Source organism: Triticum aestivum, chromosome 4B, assembly GCF_018294505.1.
Source record: "Triticum aestivum cultivar Chinese Spring chromosome 4B, IWGSC CS RefSeq v2.1, whole genome shotgun sequence".
Classification (NCBI taxonomy): domain Eukaryota; kingdom Viridiplantae; phylum Streptophyta; class Magnoliopsida; order Poales; family Poaceae; genus Triticum; species Triticum aestivum.
In genome coordinates, this window is record NC_057804.1 from 321,300,483 (window position 1) to 321,307,960 (window position 7,478).

Below are 7,478 nucleotides of genomic sequence, written 5' to 3' on the forward strand. Positions count from 1 at the left end.
TCGACCCGCCGCCGGCCATCGTCTGCGTCGCCTCGCCGGAAGGCTGTGGCCTCGCCGGAACCCAGATCCGTCGTCGCCCGGGCACCCCGCCGTTGCGCAGCCTCACCGTCGCCCCTCGGTGTCTCTCCGCCGCCCGCCGTCGCCAACCCCCTGTGCTGCCATGGAACTCCGCCGGAGTCGCCGTCCCTCTCTGTCGGCCCTCCTTCCAGCCAGATCCGGCCGAGGCTCGGCCTCCGGCACCCGTCCCCGGCGAGTCCCGTACCTCCCGGCGTCCTCCCCGCCTTCGCGCAGCCGCGCGGGGAACCTTCACCGCCGCCGCCATGTCCACTCGGGAGCGAGCAGAGGAGCCGCTCGCTCCCTGGTGCCCGTTGACCACACCGCCGTGGGCCCCAAGAGCCGAGGCCCAGTCCAGATCCACCGGCCCGATCTGCCTCCTCCCTCTCCACCGTCCGGGCCAAGGCCCATGGTGAGGCCACCCCCAGTGCCCCCTCCTTTTTTTTCTCTCCTGTTGTGGCCCAGCCAGTTTCTGCCCATATCTTTTTTTTCCAGTCCTACGATTTTAGCATTATCCGAGGAATTACAGTTTTGCAGAAACCCCCTTGCACTTCATGCATATAATAACTCATAATCTGTGCATCATATGTAAAAACTTTTAACATGTAAAATGCTTAGAATTTTGTGTAGTTTAATAATATGTCAATTTCATCCATGTTTAAAATATTTAACTTGCTGTTTGTTTAATTTGCTCCTATGCCATGTTAAAATGATTTAATTCATAACTAAATAACCGTAGCTCCGATTTAAATAAACTTTATATGTAAATGGGGTAGAATTTTGCCTAGTTTAACATGGTGGCCTTACTTTGCATGTTTAACAACCCTAAAATTGTGTTTAGGGCAGAACAGGACCTAATCTAAAATATGCATATGGGGAGTTTCCGGAATTGTTGCTCGTTGCTTCCGGCCTCACTTAAACTTGACTAGATAGGTAGTTTTACTTTGCTTCACCCTCTTGCCATGTTGACCAACATTTAACTTTGTTGAGTACCATAACGAGAGATAACTAAATAATTGATGTGGTGTTCCGTTAACATGCACCTTGTTGCATATTGAGCTCCACTTGTAGTATTGTTTGTTGCACTTGCCATGCCATGCTTCATTAAACCGGACATGCATCATACTCGTTTGTGCATCATGCCATGTTGATGTATTGGTTATTTACTATGTTGTGTGCTTCTTTTCCGGTGATTGCTTCTTCGGGTTGGTTCCGGTAACGTCGAGTTTGTGAGGAACCGTTCGACTACGTCCGTTTGTCTTCTTCATGGACTCGTTCTTCTTCCTTGCGGGATTTCAGGCAAGATGATCATACCCTCGAAATCACTACTATCTTTGCTATGCTAGTTTGCTCGCTCTTTTGCTATGCCAATGCTACGATGCCTACCATTTGCTTGTCAGCCTCCCAAATTGCCATGTCAAACCTCTAACCCACCATCTCCTAGCAAACCGTTGATTGGCTATGTTATCACTTTGCTCAGCCCCTCTTATAGCGTTGTTAGTTGCAGGTGAAGATTGAAGTTTGTTCCTTGTTGGAACATGGAGATGTTGTTCCTTGTTGGAACATGTTTACTTGTTGGGATATCACAATATATCTTACTTAATTAATGCATCTATATACTTGGTAAAGGGTGGAAGGCTCGGCCTTATGCCTGGTGTTTTGTTCCACTCTTGCCGCCCTAGTTTCCGTCATATCGGTGTTATGTTCCCGGATTTTGCGTCCCTTACGCGGTTGGGCTATAATGGGAACCCCTTGACAGTTCGCCTTAAGTAAAGCTCTTCCAGCAATGCCCAACATTGGTTTTACCTTTCGCCACCTAGCCTCTTTTTCCCTTGGGTTTCGCGGACTCAAGGGTCATCATTATTTTACCCCCCCGGGCCAGTGCTCCTCTGAGTGTTGGTCCGAACTGAGCTGCCTGCGGGGCCACCTCGGGGAAACTTGAGGGTTGGTTTTACTCGTAGCTAGTCTCATCTGAGTGTGCCCTGAGAAAGAGATATGTGCAGCTCCTATCGGGATTTGTCGGCACATTCGGGCGGTGTTGCTGGTTTAGTTTTACCCTGTCGAAATGTCTTGTTGTACCGGGATACCGAGTCTGATCGGAATGTCTCGGGTGGAGGTCTATTCCTTCGTTGACCGTGAGAGCTTGTGATGGGCTAAGTTGGGACACCCCTGCAGGGTATTATCTTTCGAAAGCCGTGCCCGTGGTTATGTGGCAGATGGGAATTTGTTAATGTCCGGTTGTAGAAAACCCGAAGTTGACCTTAATTAAAATACATCAACCGCGTGTGTAACCGTGATGGTCTCTTTCCGGCGGAGTCCGGGAAGTGAACACGGTGTTGGAGTTATGCTTGACGTAGGTTGCTATAGGATCACTTCTTGATCATACCTTTATCGACCGTGCCTTGCCTTCTCTCCTCACTCTCATTTGCGTATGTTAGCCACCATATATGCTAGTCGCTTGCTGCAGCTCCACCTCATACCTTTACCTTACCCATAAGCTTAAATAGTCTTGATCTCGCGGGTGCGAGATTGCTGAGTCCCCGTGGCTCACAGATACTTCCAAAACCAGTTTGCAGGTGCCTATGTTACCGTGCAGATGACGCAACCAAGCTCAAGGAGGAGCTCGATGAAGATCTTGTCCTTTGTGTTGTTTCCGTTCTAGTTGATCAGTAGTGGAGCCCAGTTGGGGTCGATCGGGGACCTTTGTCGCATTTGGGGTTCTTCTTTTATTTTGGTTCCGTAGTCGGACCTTGATTGTATCTGGATGATGTAATGCTTATTCATGTAATTGTGTGAAGTGGCGATTGTAAGCCAACTATGTATCTCTTTCCCATATGTATTACATGGGTTGTGTGAAGATTACCTCACTTGCGACATTGCTTTCAATGCGGTTATGCCTCTAAGTCGTGCTTCGACACGTGGGAGATATAGCCGCATCGAGGGCGTTACAAGTTGGTAATCAGAGCCTTCCCCGACCTTAGGAGCCCCACTGCTTGATCGTTTTTAGCGGCCGAGTTGTGTCTAGAAAAAATAGTTTGAGTCATTTAGGATTATATATATCGGAGAGTTAGGAATTCTTTTTACTCCCCAGTCTCTTCATCGCTCTGGTAAGGCATCCTGACGTAGAGTTTTGACTCTTCTCTTCTCAAATTTCACTAAATTTTTTTAGGATCACGCGGGTATCTTGGAATCGTTCCGATGGTTTTATGATGAGAACATTGTCTTGGTGCCTCCTGTCAGGGGTTTTGTGGAAGTGTCCCGGGGAGTTGAGCTCTGAGGTGTTGTCATCATAATTTTATCGTTGCAGTTCTGGAATACCTGAGTTTAGTACGCCGACATCGAAAATCTCTTTTATGCAGTTGTTGGTGAGATAACCCCGATAACCCAGTACTGAGGTGAGTACGGGAGTATTGCCATGACTTGTATAACGGATGCTTTTCGAAGGTTGAGGTAGACGATTTCCGAAGGTTTCTTGGTTATGTGTTGAAGGATGGATACAGCTGGATGTAGGATTTGTTAGTTTTGGGTGAGATATTATGCTTCCCCTGTATCCCCAACACCTGATTGCATAACCGGAAAATTTCGGGAGTTTCATAGGTGGGAATTCAAGTAGCTCTTAGGATATCTTTCCGACGGATGTATGATATGAAATTGGGGTTCGACGTCTAGTGGTCCGCCTATTCACGGTCGATTTTACAGTGGTCTCGTTGTGTCTTAAAGAGTCCTTGGCTATGCCGACTCGGGGACGCTTTGTATGTCATGTGCACTGCCTTGTACATGATGGTGCTGTACGATCGAGCCCGTGTAGGCCCCACCACGAAAATTTCGGACGAAATCTCTATCATATGTTTGTTCCGGCTTATTCTGCAAGCCAATCCTTTGTTTTGTTTTGAGTTGTGGTATTCGAGTTGCTTCGAAGTCAAGTGTTGATTCCATACCTTTCCGAAATGGTGTTCTCATACTCCGATGTGAATACCAATCCTTCTCGACAATCGAGATTGTCATGTCAATCCTTTTCAACCGGCGTGTTTCTCTTCAAGTGGATCTGATCACTTCAACATCAGCAAGACCAATTATCATTTTTTCTCAATGGTGTTCATTCCAACTGCCCCAAGTTGCCTTTGTTTTTCCCGCCCTCCCACCCTTTTTGTTCAAGGACTCAGATATCTTAATCATGTATCCTTTTATTGATGGGAAGTCTCTCCATTCTTTTCCGTCAATGTTCTTATCCGGTGATTCTCATGAAGTTTCTAACGGAGCTTCAAGTTCGTAATTCTTCTTTCTTTTCTTCTCCGGTGGATTCAAGTCAAGATTTGTCGATTATATCCCCTTTTCTCGTTTCAAATACCTTCTCTTGACGATGCACCTCATTATCATTCTACTTCTCACTATTTGTTATTCCGGAGTGCTCAAGATATCTCGAAGATTCGTGTTTCCACTCTGCATTCGTTCAAGCTCTTTCGAGATTGGTATCTCATTCAAGTCATTTAATTCAACCGGTGCAACATCTCTTTTAAATCTTTTCAACGGTGTTCTTTTGAGTCGGCCCTAACCCACAGGTCTTTTCCCAGGATCTTACCTGACTCTTCTAATTCTCCCGGAGATGTCCTTAAAATTCTTTTCGAAGTTTGACGTAAGAATGAGTTATCATCAGTCAAATGCCATCTCCTAGATCTTTCACAATTATTTTCATCGTTGGCTCAACCTCTTCGTTTTGATTCTTTCGGAGTGTCTAAATAATTCTTGGTGGTGTTTCTCGTTGTCATTCTCATCATTTGAAGACCGAAGAAGAGTTTCTCTTTAATCTTGCTCTATTCTCTTCAAGATTCATGGTGCTAGCTTGTTGCCATCCTCTCATAATTGTTTTCGATTGTGAGAATCTTTTTCACCCATCAGGAGATATTCAGGAGCCTTTTTAGTCTTGTTCATCCGGAGTCCATCAATTCAGGTTTATTCATTCTCAGCTGTCAGTTATCATTCTCCTATCTTGCCGGTGCATCAATCGAATATCCTCTAATCAGTTCTTGATCTCTTCGTTCTCATGTATCTAAATACCCTAAAGTATCTTCATTCATTTTGCAATTCTTCCCGGTGATTTGTGCATTTGCTACGTTCAATTTCAATTCTTACGGTGGTTCTTTCAAGATCTCTCTTCCTTGTTCATCATATCAATTCATTCGTCCTTTCCAAATCCTACCGGTGGTTCGTTGAAGACCTTCTCAAGTTTATGTTATATCTCTCTTAATCTTTTCTACGAGAATAAGTAGTATGCCAAATCCGTTGATTGTCGTCAATTTAATTGGTGAAGGATAAGCATAACATAATTCTTATTCTTGTTCATCCAAGTGATTAATTCTTTATTCCGGAGGCCCTTAAAATTCTCGGTTTCATTTGTTTCATCTTCCCTTTATCCCGGAGTTCCAAGCTCTAATTATCACGGAGGTCCATCTAAATCATTGCAAGGATTCACCTTGTGTTTTCAATTTCTCTTTCTTTTCATTCCTTTTGTTTACCGGAGTTCTTCATGGAGGTTCTACATGATGGTTCATCAAGGATTTAATTCCCTTCTCAAAGTTTTCATCGAGATTCTTTCCTAAGGAGCTCAAGCTTTCTTCATATGGTAATCCGGAGTGCAATTCTTTCTACCATATTTTGGAGGTGGTATTATGTCATTCTTGATAATTTGAGTTCATGTTTTCCATGATTCACATGTTGTTAAGAATGAGTTATTTTTAAATCCATCAACCTCGTTGTTGGAGTTATCTTGTGTCATATTTCACCTAAAAGCCTTCCATTGGGAATGTTGCTATTTGTGGTGCTTGCCAATGATCCAAGTTATCTCTTTATCATCTTGGTGGAAGAAGTTTTCATCTCTTCGTTGATCTCAAGCAAACAATTGTTTCCGTTAGTGGCCGGTTGTCACCTCATAATTTTGAGATGTTTTCCATAAGCCCACTACAAGCTTGTGCTTTTCGTTGTTGATTTTTCAACAACTCCGTTCAATTCTTCTTTGCAAGGATGCTTTCCAAACTCTTTTGTGACAGAAGTTGGCATTTTCTTCAACATTCTTTTATTTCAATTATCAATCTTCTATTATTTCTTTCGGAGGCATTGTGACGTTGCTCTTTTCACTCACCATCTCGATTCGTGAGGATCGTGTTCTTTTCTTGCTTATCCATTTAACTGGAGTGTCGTGTTTTCATTCGAGTTCTCTAATCTTATCAAGTTTTCCCTCCTTCCTCAACTGGAGAGCTGTCTGAAATCCTTCTTACCCATTGTGCCATTCTTTCAATAGTTCCGGAGGCAGTGTGTTGTTGATTTCATCAAGTAACATCCCATCTTCTCAAGTTCATGTTCTATTCCTTCCATGTTCAACCGGAGTACTGCCCGAATTCTTCCCCTCTCATCTTGTTTTAACCGGAGTGGTTTCGAATTCTATCTTGTCCATTAAACTCTTGATTCATGTCTTTGCAACCTTCAAGTTCTCGTAATGTTCCTTGTTCCTCTTTCTAACGGATTGTTTGCAATCTCGTTCATCTCCTTTGTATTGTTTCTTTCAATTTGTTCAACCTCTCAAGGTTCTTTGGTTTCACTCATTGGTCAAAGAAGCAACTTAGTTTTACCTCTTCTCTTCCTCTTCCGTTTTCCCTCCGGTGCCATCCTAGATCTCGGGACGAGATCCTCTCGTAGTGGTGGAGTGTTGTAACGTCCCGAGACCGATGTGCCAGGTGTCGTTCAGTTATTCGTTGTTGTTGTCTTGTCATTGGCTTGCGTGCTGCATTTCATCATGTCATCATGTGCATTGCATCATCATGTTTTCAAAACTTGCATCCGTCCCGGTCTCCTCGTTCCGTCCGTTGTCCGTTCTGAGCCCGGACACACTTGCACGCGCCCGCGGCATGTCCGAAATATTATTTTATAAGTGGCCGAAAAATGTTCTCGGAATGGGATGAAACTTGGTGTGCGGTCTTATTATAGTGTAGACAGGCCGCCTGCCAAATTTCGTTGCATTCGGAGTTCGTTTGACTGCCCAACCGTTAAATAGATAACCACGATATAGTCGGTATATTCGTCGGGTGTTTTCGGTCTCCGAAAACCGTTGCAAGGCCTCTCTCCCTCTTCTCTCCTGCAGCCCATGGTCTCTACACAGCCCACTAATCCCTCCCGCAGCCCTCTAACCTCCCCCTCTGACCAGAGCCACACGATCGCGATCGTACGGTCCAAAAGCCCCCAAAACCCCCCAACCCTAGCCTCTTTTTCTATATATAGACCCCCTCTCTCCAATTTTGGCCTCCTACCTACCCCCTCCTCTATTCCCGCAGCCAGCCGCCGCCCCCTCCTCGTTTTCAGCGCCGGTGCGCTCCCCCTTCGCCACTTGGCGCGCCGCCAATCGCCGCGCCGCCACCTGAGGCGTCGCCCCGGCC